Here is a 26,801-nt window from a genome sequence, read left to right as displayed (position 1 = left end):
CAGCACACGGGATCTCTGTACCATGTTCGCAGCTTTTCTGTAAACCTAAAACTATCCTAAAACAGGAAGTTGATTCTTCAAAAGGAGCTTTGAAGAAACAAAGCAGAGGACAGGACAGTTAGTGATCGAATGGTCCCTGTTTTGGATACGGAGACCTTGGAAGACCTCTCAAAAGTAACACAAGGACAGAGCCTGGATGAGGTGAGGGGTGAGCCACGCAGATGAAGGCAAAGAGCTGGCCAGACGCAAAGACCCAGAGACTAGCGCCTGTTTTGTATGATCAAGGTCTGTGAGCCTGGAGTGAAGTCAGTGGCAAAGCCACTGGGAGAAACAGACAGGGGCCAGGTCACGGGAGCCTTTATTTTACTTTTGAATTCTGAAAAAATACATCTGCTATATAATTTACCGTCTTAACGGGTTTTAAGTTAGTTTTTGAGTATAGTTCAGTAGCATTAAGTACATTCAAGTTAATGTGCAATCAATTTCCAAGACTCTTCATTTTACAAAACTAAAACTGGGGGCCGGCACTGTGGCGTAGCAGGTGAAGCCGCCTTTTGCAGTGCTGTCATTCCAAATGGGCGCTGGCTGGAGTCCCAGCTGCTCTGCTTCTGATCCAGCTCCCTGCTAATGCACCTGGAAATGCAGATGAAGATGGCCCAAGTGCTTCAGCCCCTGCCACACAAATAGGAGACCCGGAAGAAGTTCCTTGATCCTGGCTCCAGGCTTTGTCCTGGTCCCGCCCCAGCCATTGCAGCCATTTAGGGAGTGAACAAACAGATGGAAGATCTCTCTGTGTCTCTCCTTCTCTCTAACTATGACTTTTAAATAAATAAATAAATCTTTGTAAAATGGAAAAACAAAACAAAACAAAAAAAACCCTGAAGTTCTACAGCCATCATGCGATACCTTTAAGCCATAGTGAGTAAAGGTTTATAGGATGGCCAGAACAAATCTTTGGTGACTTAAAATAACAAAAATTGGCCGGCGCCGTGGCTCAACAGGCTAATCCTCCGCCTTGCGGCGCCGGCACACCGGGTTCTAGTCCCGGTTGGGGCACCGATCCTGTCCCGGTTGCCCCTCTTCCAGGCCAGCTCTCTGCTGTGGCTAGGGAGTGCAGTGGAGGATGGCCCAAGTCCTTGGGTCCTGCACCCCATGGGAGACCAGGAGAAGCACCTGGCTCCTGCCATCGGAACAGCGCGGTGCGCCAGCCGCAGCGCGCTACCGCGGCGGCCATTGGAGGGTGAACCAACGGCAAAAGGAAGACCTTTCTCTCTGTCTCTCTCTCTCACTGTCCACTCTGCCTGTCAAAAAAAAAAAAAAAACAAAAAAAAAACAAAAATTTATCCTCTCACAGTTCTGGAGGCCAATAGTTCCACATCAGCTTAAATACATTCACATTTCATTCCTTTTCATTGTTGCATAGGATTCCACCAAGTGGACATACAACCATTTGTTTAGCCATTCTCTTACTGGCCTACAATTAGGTTATTTCTATGTTAGGGCAATCATGAATAAAGTTTCTATGTACATTCCTATACATGTATTTTTGTAGACATACATACTCATTTATCTTGAGCATTCATCTGGGAGCCCAATTGCTACCCAATAGAGAAGCTATTTGTTTAGCTTTGGTAGAAATGCCAGCTTACCTAAGTGCAGTTACAGCTACCACCTATAATGCCGGTATCCCCTACGGGCACAGAGTCCCAGCTGCTCCACTTTTGGTCCAGCTCCCTGCTAATGTGCCTAGGAAAGCAGTGGAGGATGGTCCAAGTACCAGGGCCCCTGCCACCCATGTGGGAGACCCAGAAGAAGCTCCTAGCTCCTGGCTTTGGCCTGGCCCAGCCTTGACCATTGCAGCCATTTGGGGTGTGAACCAGTGCAAGGAAAACTGATCTCTCTCTCTCTCTCTCTCCTCACTTCCATCTCTGTATCTGCCCTTCAAATAAATAAATAAATCTTAGTTAAATTTTTTAAAAATTAAGGATTTACTTATTTATTTATTTGAAAGGCAGGTTCCAGAGAGAGAGAGAGGAAAAGAAAGTATCTTTCTTTCACTGGTTCATGCCCCATATGGCTGCAATGGCCAAAGCTGGGCCAGGCCAAAGCTAGGGGCCAGTAGCTTCACCCAGGTCTCCCATGTGGGTGCAGGAACCCAAGCACTTGGGCCATCCTCAGCTCCCTTCTCAGGCGCATTAGCAGGGCACTGGATTAGACATGAACTTGGGCCTGTAAGAGATGCCAGCATTACAGGTGGCGGTTTAACTCACTATGCCATGACACTGGCACTGCAAAGGAATTTTTCTTTTAACAAAAAGATACAGCTCACAGATCTAGCTAGCTGATAGGTTAAATATAGACTGAGCCAAATAAAGGAGGCAAGAATGTCCCTTAGTTATTCAACTTCAGCAAACAGACAACTCTCTCCCCTTGGAGAATGTTGAGTCCTAAGAGAGTGCAAGGAATGGCAAGCAAGGAGGGGCAAGGAATGAAGAACTCTCTCTGAAGTATCAAGTTGAGATTCCTATCAGACATGCAAGTGGAGAAGTCAGGTAGGTACGCGGTGGCTGAGTCTGGGGCTCAGAAGGGAGGGCCAAGCTAGAGATGGAAACCACGCATTGTCAGTTTAAAAAGAATCTAGAGATCGATGCTGGGGAAAATCACTCACTAATGAATGTGGATAGAAGACAGATCCCTGGGGCCTTGAACATGCAGAGGGTATGAAGACAGCGGAAGGAGCTGCTAGGAAAACAGAAGGCCAGGAGAGTGCTGGTGACCCCAGCACCAAGTGTTCCCAAAGGAAGGATGTGATCTCCTGGGGCAAATGCCGCCGAAACACGGAGCAGCGAGTGAAAATGCACAGATCTGGTAAGTGGCTTTAAGTTGCTTCTTATCCAAGGGAGGGGCTAAGAAAGTGAGGAAAGCAAGGGACCATCTCTGTTGCCCTGGAAACAAGCCAGAATACAATCCTTAACCAGGCCGTCTGGCAGAGGAGAGCAGGATATTTAAAGAAGAAACCCTCCAGATTGTCAGGATCAAACACTTGTACCTCAAGCCATCAACCCAAACAGGGCAATTCTTGAATCTTCAGGCTAGAAGAATCAGTAGCAGCAAACACAAAATCTCCTCTTAGGGTGGGCATTTGGCATAGGAGCTAAGCACTAAAATGCTGCCTGGGACATCTGTGGCCCCTATTGGAATCCCTGGATTCAAGTCCAAGCCCTGCTTCAAATTCCAGCTTCCTGCTGATGCAAACACTAGGAGGAGGCAATGATGGCTCAAGTATGTGGGTCCCTGTACCCACATGAAAGAACTGGATCAAGTTCCGGGTTCCTAGCTTTGGCAACTCTGTCTGTCCCTGTCTCTCTGTCTCTCTACCCTTAAACCAAAAAACAATTTTTTTTTTTTAATTTAAAAAGAAGTTGATGGGAAAATGGAATTGATGAAAAGTACAGCTTTTAAAAAGCAAAAAAACAAAACTTACTCCTTATCTTCTGAAAACATCTGAACTAGCCATAAACATTTTTCAAAAAAAGAACAAAAACAATTGTTGTTTAGTCTCTGGGGGCAGGGGGTAGTGAAAGAAGGGCTTGCTGGCTGAAGGAAGCATCCTAGGATTCAATGCTGCCTTCACTGTGTACTTACAGAGCCCTTACCAGGTAGTCTACAGACACCATGGAAATAGCAGAGAACAAAACAGACAAAGCTCAGCTCCCAGATCCCTGCACCTTCCTCCAGGCTCATCCCTCCTCCCATGCCAAGTGGTCCTGAGGCTGCAAAGTAGAGCCGGGCAGCCCCTCACCCACAACCGGCTCCCTGCTGCCTTCAGAGCACATGGGAGAAACTTCGCCCAGGACAAAGTACAGAGATCAGCCCCCTTGCTGGAGGTTGAATTTTCCCCAGGCCAAATCTAGGGAGCACAGGCCCCACATCTGGTGAGCAATTAGTTTAGATGTCACTGCAATTATCACGTTGGCACCCGACAAAGCCCAGTCACAATTGAGGACAGGATTTTAAATCAGGACTTTCTAGAGTCTCATTAGGTAATTGATGCTGATCACATTGCTTAATGGGGACCCATAAAATGCCTGCTATTTATATTACAAGGGGTAGAGAAAAGGCTCAACTGACCAGATAATTGACAGATGATATGGGGGTCAGTGTGAAGAGAAGGAAGAGGCAGGGAGACCTGGTGAAATTTGCCTGTCTCTGGGTTTTAGCTTCTTATTGGTGATGATTGTTTGACCGGATTCAGACAACTGTGCTGTGGTCTCCACAAAGCACAGAGCTGCCCTTCCCAAGAGCAAGGGACTGAGATAAGAATTGTCACTTAATAGGATTTTCTACAGCTGGCTAAATCGTTCGCTAAATGAGCAATTTCAATCATCCTCTCTCCATCCACTAGGAGTTAAGCTGGATTCTCCACCAGCCAGATCCCCCCTCCCACAGCCTCATTCTCTCATCAGCTTTTAACCAGAAAGACAGTCTGGCTGGGATGCAGAAGGTGAGATCATAGCGAGACCCTTTGGGCCCAGCTGAGCTCACTACATCATGAGGCTCTAAAAGGCTTGCAGCCCCATTCCCCACCCTGCATAAGGCTGGGCGCCCTGAAGATCCGTGTACATCCCCTACCCCCGTATACCAGACTCCCCAGGACAGAGGCCTTAGGGCAGGCCAAATTATCTGACAGTTAAACAAGAAGAGCTAACAATTCCACTGCAGAAATATTTAATTATTTGAAAGTCAGAATTACACAGAGAGAGGAGAGGCAGAGAGAGAAAGAGAGATGTCTTCCATCCACTGGTTCACTCCCCAATTGGCCATAACAGTTGGAGCTGCGCTGATCTGCAGCCAGGAGCTTCTTCTGGATCTCCCACGTGGGTGCAGGGGCCCAAGGACTTGGGCCACCTTCTACTGCTTTCCCAGACCATAGCAGAGAGCTGGATGGGAAGAGGAGCAGCCAGGACTAGAACCGGCGCCCATATGGGATGCCAGCACTTCAACCCAGGGCTCTAACCCACTGCGCCACAGCGCTAGCCCCCAACATAGGGCTTTTCAACAAGGAGCCTTCATTAAATCCTACAAATTGGTTGGGAGTTTAGCATAGCAGTTAAGATGCCACTTGGGATACTTGGGCATCACACTAGAGAGCTTCAGTTTGAGTCTCAACTCCAGGGTCAACTCCAGCTTCCTGCTAATGCACACCCTGGAATGCAACAGGTGATGGCCCAAGTACTTGAGTCCCTGACACCCATTTGGGAGATCACAACTGAGTTTCTGGCTCCTGACTTCGACATGGCCAAGTCCTGGCTGTTGTGGCCATTTGGGGAATGAACCAGTGGATGAAAGATTCTCCCTCCTCCTTCCCTTCCCCCTCCCCCCTTCTGTTAATTCTTTCAAGTGCAACAATGGAATATATTTGAGATTCCAGAGTAAACCCTCACGTTTATAGCCAATTGGTTTTCAACAAAGCTGCCAAGATAATTCAGTGCTAAAAGAACAATCTTTTCAATAAATGATGCTAGACAACTAGATATCTACATGCAAAAATATTACCTTCTAACTCTTTCTTACATAATATACAAAAAAGAACTCAAAATTGAAAGCATAAAACTGGCTGGCACCGCAGCTCACTTGGCTAATCCTCCGCCTGTGGCGCCAGCACCCTGGGTTCTAGTCCCAGTCGGGGCACTAGATTCTGTCCTGGTTGCTCCTCTTCCAGTCCAGCTCTCTGCTGTGGCCCGGGAAGGCAGTGGAGGATGGCCCAAGTGCTTGGGCCCTGCACCCGCGTGGGAGACCAGGAGGAAGCATCTGGCTCCTGGCTTTGGATCGGCACAGCACGCCGGCCGTGGCGGCCATTTTGGGGTGAACCAATGGAAGGAAGACCTTTCTCTCTGTCTCTGAATGTCTAACTCTGCCTGTCAAAAAAAAAAAAAAAAAAAAAGAGTTAAAACTATAAAACTCCCTGAAGAAAGACACATTTTGGGGCCCAGCACTGTAGTTAAGCCTCCACCTGCAGTGCCAGCATCCCATATGGGCACCAGTTCAAGTCCCAACTGTTCCACTTCCAACCCATCTCCCTGCTATACCTTAGGAAAGCAGTGAAAGATGGCCCAAGTCCTTGGGACCCCTGCACCCACATGGGAGACTGAGAAGAAGCTCCTGGCTTCGGGTCAACTCAGCTCCAGCTGTTGCAGCCATTTGTGGAATGAACCACCAGATGGAAGAGCTTTCTCTCTCTGAAAGTCAGCCTTTCAAATAAATAAATCTTTTAAAAAACAGTCTTTTTGACTTTGGATCAGGCAAAACCTTCCTAGGTTTGACAACAAAAGCACAAGAGACAAAGGCGGAAGAAAGGTAATATATATGCCATCAAAATAAAAAAACAGGCAGGTGTTGTGGTGACGTAGGTTATGCCACCATTGGGATGCCCTCATCCCATATTGAAGTACCTGGTTCAAGTCCCGGCTACTCTGAGCTTTGATCCAGCTTCCTGATAAAATGCTGGGAGTCAACAGAAGATAGCTCTAGTGTGTGGGCTCCACCCATGTGGAAGACTCAGATGGAGTTCCTGGCTGCTGACTGCAGCCTGGCCCAGCCCCAACTGTTGTGGGCATTTGGGGAATAAACTACCAGATGGAAGACCTTTGTGTGTGTGTGTGTGTGTGCCTCCCCTTCCCTCTGTCAATTTGACTCTCAAGTAAATAAATCTTTTAAAAAAAATTTTGTGTGCTTCAAAGGATACCAATAAGATAACTCAAGGAATGAGAGATATTTGCAAATCACAAATATAATAATGGACTTGAATCTAGAATATATTAAAAAAAAAAAAAAAAAAAAAACTCTGGCCGGCACTGTGGCGCAACAGGCTAATCCTCCACCTAGCGGCGCCGGCACACCGGGTTCTAGTCCCAGTCCGGGCGCCGGATTCTGTCCCGGTTGCCCCTCTTCCAGGCCAGCTCTCTGCTGTGGCCAGGGAGTGCAGTGGAGGATGGCCCAAGTCCTTGGGCCCTGCACCCCATGGGGGACCAGGAGAAGCACCTGGCTCCTGGCTTCGGATCAGCGCGGTGCACTGGCCGCAGCATGCCGGCCGCGGCGGCCATTGGAGGGTGAACCAATGGCAAAAGGAAGACCTTACTCTCTGTCTCTCTCTCACTGCCCACTCTGCCTGTCAAAAAAAAAAAAAAAAAAAAGAAAAGAAAAGAAAAAGAAAAAGAAAGAAAGAAAGAAAAGGGAAAAACTTAACGGCAAAAACAGCTGGAAAGGAAAAACAAACAAACAAAACGAGCAGAAAAAATAAACAAAAAACAAACAAAAAAAAACCTCAATAATAAATAATAGGGGGCTGATGTTGTGATGCAGTGAGGTAAGCCGCCTCCTGCAATGCTGGCATCCCATGTAAGTCCTGGTTTGAGTCCTGGTTGCCCTGTTTCCCACCTAGCTCCCTGCTAATGTGTCTGGGAAAGCAGCAGAAGATGGCCCAAGTGCTTGGGCCCCTGCATCCACGTAAGAGACCTAGATGGAGCTCCTGGCTCCTGGCCATTTGGGGGGTAAACCAGCAGATAGAAGATCCCTCTCTCTAACTTTGCCTTTCAAATTTTAAAAACCTTAAAAAATGAAATGATAAGTAACCCAATTTAAAAGTGAGTAAGCAATCTGAATAGACATTTCACTGATGAAGATCTGCATACCATAAGCACATAAAAAGACAATCAACATCATTAGCCATCAGGGAAATTAAAAACAAAACCACAGTGAGATACTACTTCATACCACAAGGATGACTGTAACAAAAATATCAAAACAAGCGTTAGAGAGGATGTGGAGATATTGGAACCTTCAGACACTGCTGGGGTATTGCAAAATGCTACAGCTGCTTTGGAAAACAAAAGGCCTCAATTCCTAACTCCAATATATGTTCAAGTAAATGGAAAGACACATTCATGTAAAACTTTATACACAAATGTTCATAGCAACATTATTGATCATAGCCAAAAAGTGAAAACAATTAACATGTCCATCAACTGATACACATAAACAATATTATTCAGCAATTTGGATCTGGTGCTGTGGTACAGCAGGTTAAATCACAACCTGTAGTGCCAGCATTCTATATGGGCACGAGTTCATATCCTGGCTGCTCCACTTGCCATTCAGCTCCCTGCTAGTAGCCTGGGAAAGCAGAGGCAGATGGCCCAAGACCTTGGGCCTCCACACCCATGTGGGAGACCTGGAAGAAACTCCTAACTTCAGCCTGGCCCAGCCCTGGCTGATGTAGCCATTTGGGCGGTGAACAAGAGAATGGAAGATCTCTCTCTATATTTAACTCTGCTTTACAAATAAATATCAAAAAATAAAATTTACAAAAAGAGTATTATTCAGCAATTAAAAGAAATGAAGGATGGGTTTATGCTACAATGCGGATACACCTGGAGAAGAACACACTAACAGTAATGTAGCTTTTTGTGAATGATTCCATTTATATGAAATATCCAGACAAGGCAAATCTATGAGACAGAAAGTAGACCAGAGGTCACGCAGAGTTGAGAAAGTTGGAGGGGAACAGGAATGACTTCAAATAGGTGTGGAGCTTTCCTGTGGGATGATAAGGTTCTAGGATTGACTGCAACCATCACCTTGTCTACTGTAAATGAATGAATTGTATAGTATACAAATTACATCTCAATAAAACAGATTAACTACAAATTCTTTGTCAAATTCTTACAACTAAGAGTTCTGATTGTTATCTTTAAAACAGTAATTAAAAGATTCTTAAAAGAAGAATAACAGAAAAAGTGAATGCTTTCCTGGCAAATCTCAGTTCCGCCACCGGCTGACTGTGTCACCTGGAACATATTCCTTAACCTCGTTGAGCTCATTTTCTCGTCTCTAAAATAAAGAAACTAATGTGTGAGGACACTGGGCACATAGTAGATGCTTACTAAATAGAGACCATAAAGCAGAACAGCAGTGACTAAAGAAAGAGAGAGGAAGAAAAAGCTGTATTTCTGGGCCCAGGCCACATCTGTACATTTTTGCCTAACACTTGCCTGGGCTCTAGAGATAGCAAGATGACACTGACTTTGAGGAGATGGAAGACTGAGGGATCAGATAGATTGCCCAGAGGCAGAGGGAAAATCTTTTAATGGAGAGAAGATTCATTTATTGATTCATTTAGTTTTCATCTATTATTTCTTTATTAAAGAGGCAGACAGACAAGCAGAGACACTGTCCATCTACTGGTTTGTACCCCAAGCACCTAAACAACCAGGAAACTGGAACTCAGTCTGGGTCTCCCAAGTGAGTGGCAGGGACCCAATTATCAAAGTCACCACTGGCCTCCTAGCAGGGTCTACACTAGCAAGAAGCCGGAATAAAGAGTCAAGAATTGAACCCAGGCACTCTGATATGGGATACAAACATCTTTTCTTTTCTTTTTTTTTTTTTTTTTTGACAGGAAGAGTGGACAGTGAGAGAGAGAGAGAGAGAGAGAGAAAGGTCTTCCTTTTCCTTTGGTTCACCCCCCAATGGCTGCTGCAGCTGGCGCACCTCGCTGATCCAAAGCCAGGAGCCAAGTGCTTCTCCTGGTCTCCCATGCAGGTACAGGGCCCAAGGACTTGGGCCATCCTCCACTGCACTCCCGGGCCACAGCAGAGAGCTGGACAGGAAGAGGAGCTACCGGGACAGAATCCGGCGCCCTGACCAGGACTAGAACCCAGTGTGCCAGTGCCACAGGCAGAGGATTAGCCTATTTAACCGCGGCGCCGGCCCAAACATCCTTTTTTAAAAAGACTTTATTTATTTGAGAGGTAGAGTTACAGAGAGAGGTAGCAACAAAGAAAAAGGTCTTCCATCCACTGGTTCACTCCCCAGATGGCTGCAATGGCCGAAGCTGGACCAATCTGAAGCCAGGAGCCTGGAGCTTCTTCCAGGTCTCCCATGTGGGTGCAGGGGCCCAAGGACTTAGGCCATCTTCTACTGCTTTCCCAGGCCATAGCAGAGAGCTGGATCAGAAGAGGAGCAGCCAGGACTAGAATGCATGCTGCAGATGGAGACTGAGCCCACTACACCACAGCGCCTCCCGAGGACACGAGCATCTTAACCAGCATGTCAACCATCAGGCCAAAGGCCCCCCAAGGGCCTTTTCAGAGTTGACCAGAAGAATGTGAAACATCTCTCTCTGGAAAAAAGTGGCCCAACAGAGGCTGAAGCCAGAAGAACAACTGATGTTTTATGGACAGGGCAGAGAGCAAAGCTGCCGCAGGACGGGGCCTAGCTCCCTGGGTAAGTAAGTGGGTCTTCGGAGCTCCTCCTCGCTCCCCTTACACCGAGTTCCCGGCGGCCCTAAGCTCTGAATCTCCTTCTCCCTCCCACTAGTCCTCTTTTGGGGAACAGAACCCGATGCTCCGTGGGCAGCGCATGACGCCTCCATCACTCCTCCCTCTGGTGACTCATTCCCAAGACCGGGGGTGGCAGGAAGTGGCAGGGCCCCCGAGCTGCAGCCCCATCCGGATTCTGGCAGCTCAGAGACATCCTCTGTTCTTCCCTCCTCCCTCCACCCCCGCCACCTCCCTCACTTCCAGCTCTGACTCTTGACATTTCTTCATGGAGACACCCACCTCCCCCAAAACTCTTCTTGCCTTTCTATCGCCTCCTCCAATCCTCAGCTCCATCTCCCAGGGACTGCTGAGTGTAGACAGCTTGATCCCAAGAGAAGCAGACACAACTCAGACCTGGGGCCCCTTCGCTGGGGACAGTGACGAGGCAGGGTCTGTATTTCCATGGCCACGGCTTTGACAGGTAGGCCCGCAACCAAAGCATTCTGATTGCCACTTAAAACAACAAGAAAATTGTTTTAGTACATGCTACCTCTTCACAAGCTTTGCCTCATTTATTTCTCACAACAAGCAGATACCATTATCACTGGCATTTCGCAAGTAAAAAATGAGAGGAAGCTCCTTTGGAAAGTAGCAGAGTTAGAGCTTTTAACTACCAGTCTTACAGCGCTGTTTTAGAAACCAAGGGCTCTGTAGCAGTCTTTGTGCACCTAGGCCTAAGTAACTGAGAATGGCACGTGCAATTCTGAAGCCCCCAGGACAGCTTGCCTGGGGTCCGGTCTCCCTTCTAGTTCCCCATCCCTCTGTGCATCTAGCCCACCCTTGATTCTAGTCAGGTGGGAATGTGGAGAGTTTCTCCGAAGATCCTCATCCCCTTCAACAGCTTACCTTCCTATTCAAGTTGGAGGACAAACAGTCTTCTAATTGTGGGATGCCAAGAGCTATGTAGAAAGAAACAAACGGGGTCTGCACTGCGGCTCACTAGGCTAATCCTCCTGCGGCACCAGCACCCCGGGGTTCTAGTCCCGGTTGCTCCTCTTCCAGTCCAGCTCTCTGCTATGGCCAGGGAGTGCAGTGGAGGATGGCCCAGGTCCTTGGGCCCCTGCACCCACATGGGAGACCAGGAGGAAGCACCTGGCTCCTGGCTTCAGATCGGCGCAGCACACCAGCTGGAGCAGCCACTTGGGGGGTGAACCAACAGAAAAAAGGGAAGACCTTTCTCTCTCTCTCTCTCTCGTTCTCGCTCTCTCTCTCACTGTCTAATTCTGCCTGTTTAAAAAAAAAAAAAAAAAAAAAGAGGCCAGTGCTGTGGCTCACTAGGCTAATCCTCTGCCTTCGGCGCCGGCACTCCAGGTTCTAGTCCCAGTTGGGGCGCCGGTTCTGTCCCGGTTGCTCCTCTTCCAGTCCAGCTCTCTGCTGTGGCCCGGGAATGCAGTGGCCCAAGTGCTTGGGCCCTGCACCCACATGGGAGACCAGGAAAAAGCACCTGGCTCCTGGCTTCAGATCAGTGCAGTGCGCCGGGCATAGTGGCCATTTGGGGGGTGAACCAACGGCAAAAGGAAGACCTTTCTCTCTGTCTCTCTCTCTCACTGTCAAAAAAAAAAAAAAAAACTTGTTAAAAAAATAAAAGAAACAGGAAGGCATTGCTCAAAGATGCAGGCGAGCAAAGGATGCTACGGACACCCAAGAGTGGGGTCAGCCCTGGTTTCAGACAGACCCAGCATCCATCAGGCCAAACAGACACAGAGACAGCCCACATAGCAATAGAAATAATGCCCTTGGATTATGTAGCACTTGATAATTTCTCAAACATTTGCTCCTGCAGATGACCTGCAAGCACCCAAGGAGGTAGAAAGAAAGCATCTTCTGTCAGCTGTCCCCACCTGCCAAGCCTCCCCCAGAGGGGAGACAGGAGGTGGGCAAGGCAGCAAGGGAGTTCAGGAAGCCCAGGCCCTCGGTGATTGAGAGATTTTATGGTGACTTTTCCCTCAGACTCTTCCGATCTCCCACTTCCACTGGATTACAACATTTACATAGCAGTGTGTGGTGAGGGACCCTGATAAATCTCCTCTGCGTGGGGCTGAATACAGTGGAAATGTACTTCTGCTGACAGCGCTTTGTTTTACTGCTCGGCTGCCCTTCAGTTGAGGGAGCAAAGAGCAAGGCTACTGCTCTGTGAAGGGGGGAGAGAAAGGCAAGGGGGAGGAATCAAGATCAGAGAGCCCGAAGAGGAGGGAAGAGAAGAGAAGAGACGGGGAAAGGCGGCAAAGAAAGCAAAGGAAGAAGGCAGCATCGGCTGCTGGGCAGCCAGGGTTACCTACTGAGACGATGGTGTGGAGTGAGCGGCTCTGCAGGACCAGTGGGGGCCACTGGAGGATGGTGAGGAACAGTCTGGAGGTGGGTACCGTGCCCTCTCCTTTGTTCTTGGTCGCAAGAGGTTGGAAAAAGAAGGAAGAGTTCCAGGCCTAGAGCTCCTTTTATGCCCGATTTGAGGTGGTACCAGGGCCTGTCTGGATCTTGTCCCACTGCTGTCATCCACCTGTTTCCGGGGGACCTTTCAGAGGCATGGGCTCTGCCACCAATTTCACTGCACGGTTTCCATCTCTAAACTCTCAGCTTGCTTCCTCTCTTGGTAAAATGGGAATTCACTTACCCAACAAACCTGTACAGATTGTATGTCAGACATGGGGCTATGTGGTCATCTACACAGCAGTAAGCAAGACAGACAGTGGTCCTTTCCTTCAACGAGTGCACATTCCTGGGACTGGCACTGTGGCACAGCAAGTTAAGCCACTGCCTGCAATGCTGGCATCCCCTATGGATGACAGTTCAAGTCCTGGCTGCTCCACTTCCAATCCAGCTTCCTGCTAATGCACCTGGGAAAGCAGCAGAAATTGGCCCAAGTGCTTCCACCCCTGCACGCACATGGGAGTCCCAGAAGAAGCTCCTGGCTCTTGGCTGTGGCCTGGCCTAGCCCTGGCTGTTGCAACCATTTGGGGGAGTAAACCAGATTAGAAAATCAATCTCTCTCTTTCTCCCCTCGCCACTTTCTCTCTGTAACTCTGCCTTTCCAATAAATAAAATGAACCTTTAAAAAAAATAAAATAAAAAAAGCACACAACCCAAAGAAAAACATCAAACTTCCCAAGATCAACAGGCCCTGCCAGCACCAGGGTAATAGTGAAGAGAGCTTGCTCTGTAAGCATCCCGTGCGTTAAGCCCTGGGATCCCATGGCAGCCCGGTAAGGAAGGTCCCGTTACTCCTCACTTGCACAGGTGAGAATGCCCTGATCGGGGCAACCTCCCCGACACACCCAGTCCTGTTATTCTGTTATATTTCCCTCACCGCCTGTGCTGCTATTTAAAAGAGACTTATTAACTCACCTTACATGCTTGTTGCCTGTTCACAGCTGTACCCTTAGCACCTTGAACAGCTTCTGACCCAAAGTAGGCGCTTAATAAATATTTGCTGGAAGAATGAAGGAAGTGCCTCCCTCTCCGGGTGCCGGTGAGGGTGAAGTGAGGGTAGGTGCTGCTGGAGCAGGATCACTCTGTAGAAACACAGGGGACGATTATCAGCTGGCATTTATTTAGGGAAAAGAGCCTCTCTCCTAGCTCATCTCCAGCTGCTTTCTTTTCTCTTTTTCTTTTCTTTTTTTTTCAAACCTCCCTGAGACGTCCTGCCCTTTCCTGTCCCCGGATGCGTTCTGCATCCTCTGTGTCCTCCTCAGTTCTTCTGTCTCATTCGCATTCTTGTCCTTTTTGCTCCCCGAACTTCTTTGTTTCTCTTTTCCATGCCTCATGGGAGAAAAAGCTCGCCCAGCTGAATTGTAGTTGGTGATTTCTGAGGCCGAGAGGAAGTTCAGACCTGGGTGAAAGCCTTCTCCCCGCAGAGGGTGCTTTGCTCCATCCGTAAAGTGGGCCGAGTTCTGGCGGATTGTCTTGAGTCAGTGCTGTGAGCCTGCTGGGGGAGCAGTGTCAGGACCACGGCACTGACCCTCCCACATCCTCGCCCAGAGAAGCCTCACCAAACGAAGCCTTGGCCGCAGCAGCCCAATAGCCTGACAAAGAGCTGTCCCCTCCCCCTCTGTCATGTGCTACCTCCTGTCACTTGCACTAAACATAAATCAGGGGATAAACATCCTGCCCCCGGCTCATTCTTCAGGGTCTTGAAAACTGCTCGGTGTCTTGCATAGCAGGGGGGGTAAGACCCTGGGTTAAGTGCACGTCCCCATGGGATCAGCCACATGTTGAAGTGCCTGAGAGGTGAGCCTCGAGGCCCAGCTCTGAGTTTGAAGGCTGGCTCAGCTGCCACCTCTGAGCCTCCGGGCAAGATGGCTGCCGTTCAAGTGGGCACAGAGATGTGCCATCCTCTGTGCACATGCTGCTCTTTCTGCCTGGAAATCCTTTGTTCTCTTCTCTAGATAACCCTGGAAGTCTCCTCTTTGGCACTTTTCTAGGCTTTCCTCCCAGGACCCTTTTCGAGTCCCCTGTGCCAAACAAGTGGCAAGATTTGGCCAAGTCGTGTTGCGGTTATTTCCTGCTTGACTGTCCAGTCCATCGCTCTGAGCTGCTCACAATCAAGAACTGAGTTTCCTCTTCCCTGTCTCCCCAGAGCCACGCCTCGTACCAGCTATGAAAGGGCGCTGTCCAGACCCCCAGAACTCCTTCTCCTCTTGGCGATGCTGCTCCTCAAGATGGCTATGCTCAGCATCTGTAGTGTGCCAGGCACCCTAGATGTGTTATCTCATCTAATCCTCATGTTGGCCCCTGAGCTAGGCATCAAATGAGACAGACCAGCAGCACTCTCCCTAAGGAAAGAGCCCCCTTCTGGAAGATTCCTGAGTTCATCGGACACTCACCCTTGCCACTTACAATCTACTCAAACAGCAGCCAGAGTGATCCTTCAAAGTCATGTCATGGGAGTGGATGTTTAGCCTAGTGGTTAAGGTGCCTGCATCCCACATAGGAATGCCTGGATTCAATTTCCAGGTCTGACTCCTGATTCCAGCTTCTTGTTAATGCAAACGCTGGAAGGCAGTGGTGGTGGCTCAAGTAATTGTATTCTTACTACCCTTGTGGGAGACCTAGACTGAGTTCCTGGTTCTTGGGTTCAGCCCAGACCAGTCATGGCTATTGTGGGCATCTAGGGAGTGAACCAGTAGACGGGAGCTATTTTTCTCTTGCTGTCTCTCTGCTTCTCAAATAAGAGAGAGACAGAGAGGAAACTAATTGCCTTCCCACTGATTGTTGTCTGGACTTTGTGACTCCTTTCTAAAGAATAGAACACAGTAGAAGTAATGGTGTGTGACTTGTAGCGCAAGGTCATAGAAGACACTGACTAACCCAGTCTGATCAGGAGAAAACATTATACAAATTGAGAGACATTATACAAAATTACCTGTTCTTCAACGTTGTCAAGGTCATAAAAAATTAAAACAGACTGTCCCAGATGGAAGCAGACTAGGGAACACGAGCACTAAACACAATGTCCTGGATGGATCCTGGAACAGAAAAAGGGCATTGATGAAAACCTGGTGAAATCTGCAAAAAGTATGTTAATAGTCATGCACCAGTGTTAACTTCTTAGTTTTGACAAATGTACCATGGTTATGTAAGATATTAACTTTAGAGAAAGCTGAGTGAAATATACTTGGGAATGTGGGAACTCTATACTATCTTTGCAACTCGTCTGTAAATCTAAAATTATTCTAAAAGTTAAAGTAAAAAAGGCAGCGTCTTCCTCCTTGCTCTCTTCCTCGGATCACACACTGCTGTGTTATAAAGGCATTCAAACATTTCTATGGAGAAGATCACGTAGTGAGCAGCCCAGGCCTCTGGCACAAAGACAGGTGAGTGTGCAGTCCTGGAAGCAGACCCTCCGGTCTTAGCCAAGCCTCTAGCCTGCAGTCCTGGCTGACACCTTGATTGCTATGTCAAGAGGAACCTCATATCAGAACCACCCAGCTAAGCCATTCCCAAATTCCTGACCCTCAGAAACTTGGAGATAAGAAGTATTTATGGGCTGGTGCCGTGGCTCAATAGGCTAATCCTCCCCCTTGCGGCACCGGCACCCCAGGTTCTAGTCTCGGTCAGGGCACCGGATTCTGTCCCGGTTGCCCCTCTTCCAGGCCAGCTCTCTGCTATGGCCTGGGAAGGCAGTGGAGGATGGCCCAAGTCCTTGGGCCCTGCACCCCATGGGGGACCAGGAGAAGCACCTGGCTCCTGCCTTCGGATCAGTGCGAAGCGCCGGCCACAGCGCGCCGCCAGCGGCGGCCATCAGAGGGTAAACCAACGGCAAAAAGGAAGACCTTTCTCTCTGTCTCTCTCTCTCTCTCACTGTCCACTCTGCCTGTCAAAAAAAAAAAAAAAAGAAGAAGTATTTATGGTTACTTTAAGCCTTTCTGTTCTTGCTTAATTTATTATGCAGCAATAGATTCCCTCTATCTCAAACAGACTCCTTATGATCACATCCGATTCCCTTTGCTGACCTTCATTTTATTTATAGCTCTTAACACTTGACATGCTATGAGCTTGGTTATTTTAACTTCTGTCTCCACACTAGAATGTGAGCTACATGAGAATGAAGACTTCGATTTATTTGGGTCCCCAATAGCTAGAACTGTGCCTGACAGATGGTAACTGCGAGTAAAGGATAGGGGAGGTAGCAGTGGTTAACAGAGTTACAGACACGAAAACCCCTTCCCTGTCATCAGCTGGGAAGGAAAGACCTAGACTCCGTGGTGAGGCACTGTGGCCCTGGGAAGTCTGAAACCCTGGGCTCTGGGTCTCAGTTCCTCACCCACTGAGGCAAGTCTCTGTCCCTCTGGGTCTCTGTCTCCACAACTGTAAAGCTCACAGATGGGGATAATCTGCAAGATCACTAAGATTTCTTTCAGCTTGAACAGTCACTGTGTCTAAGGATGGGCTGGGAGGAGTGCTAAGGAGAACTCAGCACTGGGGCTGGGGAAGAAGAGGGGCTGAAGAACCTCCTCGATCATCACAGGGAGCTGCCCCCGTTCATGTTGTCATAGTCTGAAAATCTTTCCTATTTGATCCTCTAAGCCTTGGCCAAGGCTCAGCTTCCCTCCTCTAAGAAGCCTTCCCAGGCTCACCTGGGCTGGGTTAGTTGTACCGTCCTCCGGCTTCCACAATCTTCTTCACGTGTTTGAGGCACTAACACAAGATTGTGCTGAGCCTATAACAGGAACAGGTGGTCCCCAAGCAATAATCTCAGGCTTACAATGCCCTCCGGGAGACCTGGGGCCCTGACGGAAGGAGGTCAGGAGGAAACAAGAGAAGGATTGGAAGTTCAGGGATACACTGGGGCTCCCTTGAAAATTCCCCTTTTCAGGACCTACACTGTGGCCCAGCGGGGTAAGCTGCCACTTGGGATACCCGCATCCCATATCAGCATGCCCGGTTTGAGTGCTGTCTACTCCAGGGTTCCAATCCAGCATTCCTGCTAATACACCTGGGAGGCAGTAGATGATGGCCCAAGTGCTTGGATCGCTGCCAACCTCATGGGAAACCCAGTTGGAGATCCTGGAATCTGGCTTCAGCCTGGCCCAGCCCTGGCAGTTGTGGGCATTTGGGGAATGAACCAGCAGATGGAAGATATCTCTGTCTCTGTCTGTGTCTCTCTCTCTCCCTCTCTTTCTCTGTCACTCTGCCTTTCAAATAAATACATCTTAAAATAATAATAATAATAATCCCCCTTCTCACCCAGTCTTAGTGCCACTGTCAAGAGAAACATACCCCTCAGCTCACCTGCCCTCTGTCTCCCCCAAGCACTTTGTCATTTATTTTGCCATATTAACTTCCTCCTGTTCTTTCTTAGTACACCATCCTCCTCTCACAATACGCATGTACTGGGTCCCTTCCCAGTGGTGCTCCAGGTCTCTGACAGCTTTCTGGTATTTGGTGTGAAGATGGGCTTGAGAGGCCATTTTCTCTCCAATAGAACAACTTGGGCAAAGGCTTGAAGAATCTGGTTTGTTCTGGAAATCCGAAGCGGTGGGGTAAAGTGAGGGTGGGAGCACTAGGAGATAAGGCAGGATAGGCTGACAGGGGCCAGTCTTGGTGGTTGTCTTCGTCCATTTTGTGTTGCTATAGCAGAATAACTGACACCAGGTAATCAACTGATAAAGGATTGAAATTCATTTCCTACAGTTCCAGAGGCTGGGAAGTCCACAGCTGAGAGGCCAGCATCTGGGAGGCCTTCTTGCTTCATCATCCCTGCAAGAAGGTGAAGGGCAAGGAAACATGAGAGCAAGAAGAGGATGTGCCTGCTTTTTCCTTTTTAATTTAAGTGACAGAGAGAAGGAAACAGAGACAGACACCCACACACACTGAGAGAAAGAGAGAGAAAGAGATCTTCCATCTGCTGGTTCACTCCCTCAAATGCCTGCAATAGCAAAATCTGGACCAGGCTAAAGCCAGGAGCCAGGAACTCCAGCTGGGCTTCCCACGTGGGTGGAAGGGGTACAGGTGCTTGAGCCATTATCTGCTGCCTTCCAGGATGCATTATTAGCAAGAATACTGAATGGGAAGTCGAGGCAGGATTCTATCCCAGACATTCCAATATGGGATGCAGATGTCCCAAGTGGCAGCTTAACCTGCTGCACGACAATGCTCCTCCACTCTCTCGACAATTTACCTACCCCTAAAATAAGGACAGTAATCCATTCCTAAGGGCAGAGCCCTCAAGACATAATCACCTGTTATCAGGCACCGCCTTCCAACACTGTTACATTGTGAAGTAGGCTTGCAGCATATGACTGTGGGGAGATACCTGCATGTCATTTGCCTTGGAAACCATTGAAGAATTCTGCACACATGGAGCTCAGTCCTCTTTTCCTGAGCCCGCCTTTCTTATCCTTTCCTAACTCCTTGCCCTATATTCCAAGCCCTGTTTGGCTTATATCAAAATCTTTGTAACACCAAAGACTTTTTGAGAATCTTCCCCATGTAAGCTGTCTGTTCACATTACCTCATTTCAACCTTACAGCACTGACAGGTGAGGAAAATGATTCTGTTATTTCTCCTAAGTCACAAATCCAGTAAGAAGCAGAGCCCAGTTTCTTAACCATTACGCTGGTTGGCCCACGCTCTCTACTCATTTCTAAGTCTCTTCTTTAGAGAAAAAACAGTTATAGATGTCTGTGTGATGTCTTTGGGGCATAGAAGCAGAAGGGGCAAGTGTAAGTCAGGGACTGGGTGATTCTGAATCCCTGGGACTCATCTCACTTCTCTGTGCTGGGCAATCTCCTGCCCCCCTTTCTTGGTTCACCTGCTTACTTCCTTGGACACTGTTTGGTCTTGTCTTCTGGATTCTGGGTAATGCATTTGCTCTGCAAAATTCCCAAATGGACTGTAGCCTTCTGGAACCCCTGCAGATAATCTGGGTAACTGCAAGAGGTGGTCAAACCTCTCAGCTCCTTCCCAGCTCCACTAAAAGGGGGTTAGTAACAACCTAGGCTCCCAAAGCTCTTCAGCAAAGCTTTGCTTCATGCTGCCTCATCGCCCATTCCTATCCCTGTGTCCTTTCCCAAACTGAAAATACCTAAACACATGTGCTTCCCAAATCACGCCAAGCTCCTGCAAACTCATGTACAATTGCTTCCTCTGAACACCAGCATCCACCCTACCTGGAAAATTCCTAACTGTTCTCAATTTCAACCCAAACATGACATCTTCCCCCATGACATCATCATCACAAAGAACATCACTTCTTGCCCAGACTCCTTAACTGGTCTCTAGGATACCACTCCGGCCCTGCCCCCTCCATTTTCCACACTGTACCCAGAGTAATCTCTCTAATTAGAAACTTGACCTCATCAACACCTTTCTTAAAACTCTTAAATGTGTCCCCAGGCCCTAAAGGTAAGCCATTCTCCTTGACCTGGCTTTGAGCTCTCCCACCCCATTCCCACCTACTTCTCTTGATTCCTGTCTTCCCACCCACCCACTACCCTGCTGTAACTCCAGCCAGCATTCTTGACACATTTGCTCATTTCCTTGAAACTTGCCAGGATCTCTCACCTTCGCATATTTTCCTTGGCCTGGAACTCTTTTTCCCTCTTTTTCTCCACCTAATTTCTATGGACCTCTCAAGTGGTCTTAGCCTGAACTCATGGCACCATAAAGCCTTCCAGAATCCCCCAGCCTAGGCTGGATGCTTTTTGCCCTCCTACCCAGCATTTCCCCCATGAAGACACATGCCCTGGTAGTTACTGCCTATTTGTTTGTTTATATGATGCCAACAACTGGGAGCCCCCTGAGGGCAAGGACCTACCTTATTCCCTGCCATAGCCCAGCATCTAGTAGGCTCTCCGTGAGCAATCCTTGAATTGAGGAGTGAATAAAGCCTTTCCTGTCTCTGCAGTGAGACTCAGGCACCACTGCAGCTCCTACCACCACCATCCTCGCAGCTCCTATTCAGGATTGTGAGTGATTGCTTGTCTGGGTGCTCCTCTCTCTTAATGAACTGGGATTGCACTTTTCATACTTGTGGCCACAGTGCCCAATTCAGAGTTTAGCCTAATTCCTTCCATCTATCTACTTGTTTTTGTTTTAATTATTTATTTGAGTGGCAGAGAGAAACAGTCCCCATTTACTGGTTTGCTCCCCAAATGCCAACCAGCTGAAGCTGGGGAGCCATGAACTGTACCCAGGTCTTCCACTTGCACCATCATCATTGCCTCCCAGGGTTTGTAGTAGCAGGAAGCTAGTCAGGAGCCAGAGGAAGGCATTGAACACATGCACTCCAATAGAGGATGTGGGTATTTTAGCCACTGGGCCAAATGCCTGCTCCATCCACTCTTTTTTTTTTTTTTTTTAACAGTGATTAAGTATGTGCTATGTACTAGATCCTATGGGTACAGCATAAACAAAGTAGAGAGGGCCCTGCCCTCAAGCTCACATCCTAGGGGTATATAGTGGGTGCTCAGCAAACAGGAGGCTCAGTGGATCTTAGTCCTACTGGGAAGCCCATGGGTCTCCCCTGTCCTGAGCTACAAGCAGAACACAGGCTCTGCGGAAGGAGGGTAGGTTGTCTGTAGGTTGTCTTGGTGACCTCTGGACCTCCCCATGTCCAGGTCCCCTTGGGACTAGCAATCAAGCAGCAGCAGGGAGGGGGTACCCAAGAGGGCAGAAGGGGGAGCTCAGTGGAGAGGATCTCAGCTGCTTAGGACACACCCTGCTGTTGCAGCTCCGTGCCCATGGCCACTTTGCCAAGGCAGTTGGTAATGCTTTCTTCACTAGCCCGGAACACAGGAAAGAAATAAACACAGAGAGGGAAGAGGAAATCGAGGAGGAGAAGGAGGAGATCAGAAACCTAGGGCAGAGACAGAGGCCTTCAGGACTGAGCCCTGCCTTCATCACTGGCAGGCATCTCTAGGGTGTAGCTCCTCCTCTGGGTCCTGAGGAAGAAAAAGGATTCGATTCTGAACGCTTGCGATTCCCTTGATTGCTTTTTAGAACCCATGGATGCATCAGGTTTTCTCTGCTCCCTTCTGGCCATGCCAGGAGGCTTCTGCCAGGGAGCTGCCAGCCCCCAAACCAGGACTTTCTGTGTGGGGACGCTCACAGACAAGGAGCAGACAATGATGGAAGAACAGTCTCCCTGAGAACAGCAGCTACTGACATTTATCATTTTCAGAAACGATCATAGAAAAGACCCAGTGTTCACCATCTGTTGCCTGACTGGGGGCCGTCGGGCCCTGCTCTCTGAGCTATTGGCCACACAGTACCCTATGCTGCAGGCACAGAGCCGAAATGTCCCTGAGCTGGGAGCTGGGGAGGCAGGGGCCCCCGCTGCAGGAGCCCCCAGGTGCCAAGCCAGCAGGAGCCGCTGCTTTTGCCAGCAGCCTCAGCTGCTCGCTCCTGAGGCTGCAATGCCATCTGCTGCTCACTTCTGAAACTGGCCGAGCCAGGCTGGGCAGGAGGACACCCCGGGTCTCAGGAGAACCAAGTCTTTGTTTCTGGACAAACTCCATACTGGTCCTTGGGGATGGAGTGAATGCTCTGTGTGCTGTCATCAGTCATTCTTCTAAGATGATGCCTGTGTGCCATGGGGAAGCTACCCAGGGATGCTGGAGGCGTGGGTGGGTCGGTTCTGCCCTCCATAAAAGACCAGTGTCATCTCAGGGTAAAATTACCTAGAACAGTCCCAGCCTACCTTTGGGGTGCGACAGCTTTCATCAAAGGATTTTCTTAACAGGTTTATTTATTAGTTTGTAAGTCAGAATTACAGAGCGAGAGGGAGAGAGAGAGATCTTCCATCCACTGGTTCACTCCCCAGGTGGCTGCAATGCCTAAGGCTGGGCCAGGCCCAAGCCAGGAGGCAGGAGCTTCACTTGGGTGTCCCACATAGATGCAAGGGCCCAAACCCTTGGGCCATTTTCTGCTGCTCTCCCAGGCCATTAGTGGGGAGCTGGATCAGAAGTGAAGCAGCCAGGACTTGAACAAGAGCCCAAATGGGTTGCTGGTGTCCCAGACAGAGACTACACCACAGCACTGACCCAGAAGCTTTTTTTTTTTTTTTTTTTTTTTTTTTTTCCGAAAAGTTTAACGGAGTATTCCAAGTTGAATTACTTGGGCAAATGAAATAATGAGGCAATTGTGAGAGGAAGTGGGTCTTTGAAGACACAAGCAATAAGCATGCTCATGCAGAATTGAAATGACACCTTGAAACTCTTGGCAGGTTTCTGTGTTGACTCTGTTGAGGCTCATCCCACAGAGGGGTGTGACTGCCACTGTTTTAGGGACCACAAATTCGTTGATACATCTTGAAGAAATGAGTAGTCTGAGGGAATTTTCTGCAAACCAGTTGTGGTAGCCATCCTCCAAGATGATCCCAGTCTGTTGGTGTTTATGCACTGGTGGTCCCCTCCCACCTGGTACCAGGGACGATCTGTGTCAACAACAGAATATGGCAGAGTAATCTTGTACAGGGACAAGTATCTGGTGCAGTGACTGAGACACTGACATGCCTGCATCCCACACTGGAGTGCTGGGTTTGAGTCCTGGCTTCTCCACTTCCCTTCCAGCTTCCTGTTAATGCAAACCCTGGGGTAGCAGATGGTGGCTCAAGTACTTGTCTCCCTGCTACCCAAATGGGGAACCCAGATTGCATTCTGTGCTCTTGGTTTTGTCTTGGCTGAGCCCTGATTGTTGTGGGCGTTTGGAGAGTAAATCAGCGGATGGAAGATCTTTCTCTCTCTTTGTCTCTCTCTGCCTTTCAAATTAATTAAAAATAAATAATAAAAATTAAAAGAAGCAATCAGGGGCTGGCGCTGTGGCACAGCGGGTTAATGCCCTGGCCTGAAGTGCCAGCATCCCAATATGGGCATCGGTTCGAGTCTCAGATGCTCCACTTTTGATCCAGCTCTCTGCTATGGCCTGGGAAAGCAGTACAAGATGGCCCAAGTTCTTGGGCCCTTGCACCCAAGTGGGAGACCCAGAAGAAACTCCTGGCTCCCGGCTTTGGATCAGCACAGCTCTGGCAACTGTGGCCAATTCGGGAGTGAACCAGCAGATGGAAGAACTCCCTCTCTCCCTCTGCCTCTCCTCTCTCTGTGTAACTCTGACTTTCAAATAAATACATAAATCTTTAAAAAAAAAATAAAAGAAGCAATCATACGCAGTTTCCATAATGAAGCCATAGCTTCCTTTAAGGCTACTCTCTATGTCTCTGGGATCACTCCTGGGGAAACCAGTGGCCGTGTTGTGATCGGCCCTATGGAGAGGCTCATGTGGGAGAACTGAGGCCTTTGTCAGCAGCCATGCGAATCATCTCCAGCCGCAGCCAAGGCTTCAGTGGACTGCAGCCCTCGTGGACAGCTGCACCGTAACCTCAGGAGCGACCCGAGCCAGCTCGGCTCAGCTGCTCCCAGATCTCGCCCCACACAAACTGTGTGACATAAACAGGTGTTGTTTCAGGCTCTTAAAGTTCGGGGTAATTTGTGTTGTAGCAACCTAACAGCCCTGTCCTAGGGTACTATTACATCATGGCACATCACCAGCCCTGTCAGCTCATTTCCTTACAAGATTAGTATCTGCATTCCCGCCCCTCAATCTCTCCAACCTCCTCTCCTGCTACCCGGCCTCCTCCCCAGTCAGCTTCACCCTTGGGTCATTTCTGCCTCAGGCCCTTGGAATGGACTTTTCTCTCTGCTGGAACACCCACCCACTCCCCAAATCTCTGCATGGTCACTCCCTAATCTCCTTCAGGTCTTTACTCAAATGTCACCTTTTCAGTATGGCCTTTCCTGACTCCTTCCAGCCCTTAAATTGCAGCCCCCCCACCCCCCATCTTCCTACCCCGTGCCTTACTTTATTTCTAGCTTTCGCCCTCAGGGTTAGGAAGCATATATATAATAAAATATTTGACGCATTTATTTTGTAACTTCTATGTCCCCTCACTAGAATGTAAACTCCAGGAAGGTAAGAACGTGTGTTTTTGTCTATTTTTGTCACTGTTCTAACCCCACCTTGACTAATCACCTTGACTAGTGATTAGTGCATACTTAGTTGAATGGGAAAAAATTAATGTCATGGGATCATTGTTGTGGTGCAGCAGGTTAAGCTGCTGCCTGTAATGCTGACATCCCATAATGGAGTGCTATTCAAGTGCCGCCTGCTCCACTTCCAATCCGTCTCCCTGCTAACGTGCCTGGAAAGGCAGCAGAAGATGGCTCAAGAACTTGGACCTCTGCCACCTACATGGGAAACCAAGATGGAGTTCCTGTCCCCTGGCTTTAGCCTGGCCCAGATATGGCTGTTGCAGTTATACAATGAGAGAACCAGTAGATGGGACATCTCTGTCTCTGACTCTCCCTCTCTCCAACACCCTGTCCTTCAAAGAAATAAATCTTCAAAAAATGAATGTCATAATTCACCAATTATAGTATGACTTCTTAATTCCATTTCACTTATCATGTGTCACATTCTAGAAGGGCACATATATGTTATAAACAAATGCAGTGCAAGGCAGTGCAGAGACTAAAGCCATACATGAGATCTGGATTTGTTGCTTGCTGGCTCATCATGTGACCATGGTGTGGCCTCTCTGTGCCTCCATTTTATTTGTCTGTGAAGTGGGAATAACGTAACTTCCCTGTCCCATCATAGAATAGCTGTGAGGAATCAAATGAAATAATAAATGCTAGGGCCAGCGCTGTGGTGCAGTGGGTTAAAGCCACAGACTGCAGAGCCAGCGTCTCATATGGGCACAGGTTCGAGACCCGGCTGCTGCACTTCTGATCCAGCTCTTTGCTATGGCATGGGAAAGCAGCAGAAGATGGTCCAAGTCTTTGGGCCCCTGCACCCAAGTGGGAGACCCAGAAGAAGCTCTTAGCTCCTGGCTTCGGATCAGCTCAGCTCTGGCCATTGCAGTCATCTGGGGAGTGAACCAGAGGATGGAAGACGACCTATCTCTCTTTCTCTGGTTCTACCTCTCTGTGTAACTCTGTCTTTCAAATAAATAAAAAGAAATCTTTTTTAAAAATAATAGATGTTACAGCACGTAAGAAAAGTGTAATACATGACATAAATGTTTCCTAAAATGTGTTCCCAAAGACCAGTTGTCCCAGGACAAGCTATATGAAGGGAGAAAATAGAGACGCAAAGCCAGCGCCGCGGCTCACTAGGCTAATCCTCCGCCTTGCGGCGCCGGCACACCGGGTTCTAGACCCGGTCGGGGCACCGATCCTGTCCCGGTTGCTCCTCTTCCAGGCCAGCTCTCTGCTGTGGCCAGGGAGTGCAGTGGAGGATGGCCCAAGTCCTTGGGTCCTGCACCCCATGGGAGACCAGGATAAGTACCTGGCTCCTGCCATCGGATCAGTGCGCTGCGCTGGCCGCAGTGCGCCTACCGCGGCTGCCATTGGAGGGTGAACCAACGGCAAAAGGAAGACCTTTCTCTCTGTCTCTCTCTCTCACTGTCCACTCTGCCTGTCAAAAAAAAAAAAAAAAATAGAGACGCAAGAAGTTTTGGAAATGTGGGTTCAAACATGCTAACCCTGTGGACATTCACAGTTCATGTAATCTGGTCATTTATATTATCAAATTATATTGCCACTTTAGACCAAGAAGGAAGGCTCAAGTTCTTGGAATGGATACCCAGTGGAGTGTGCAATAAGAGCCCAGCAGGTAAAATGGTAATCGGAAGGACAGAGAGGAAGAAAAAACAAAAATGGAAGATGAGGAGGTACAAGAGAGGAGGGAAGGAACATGAGAACACAGGAACAGAGAAGGAAGCAGAAAGAAAAATGATGGTCAAGGGGGAGAGAGACAAGCAAACCGATACCCTGTGCTAGGAACAGGAGAACAAAGGAAACCAGAAATTCCCTGCAGCTGCAGCCCAGGGCAGTGGTCCTGGTGCTGCTCGCTGAGGCTGCATAGTCCTTTGAGTGTTGCCATTTCCACGGCTGATGCTCAGGCTTCCTTTGCAGCTTCAACGAA

Source organism: Lepus europaeus, chromosome 4, assembly GCF_033115175.1.
Source record: "Lepus europaeus isolate LE1 chromosome 4, mLepTim1.pri, whole genome shotgun sequence".
NCBI lineage: Eukaryota > Metazoa > Chordata > Mammalia > Lagomorpha > Leporidae > Lepus > Lepus europaeus.
Note: the sequence above shows the minus strand (reverse complement) of the source record.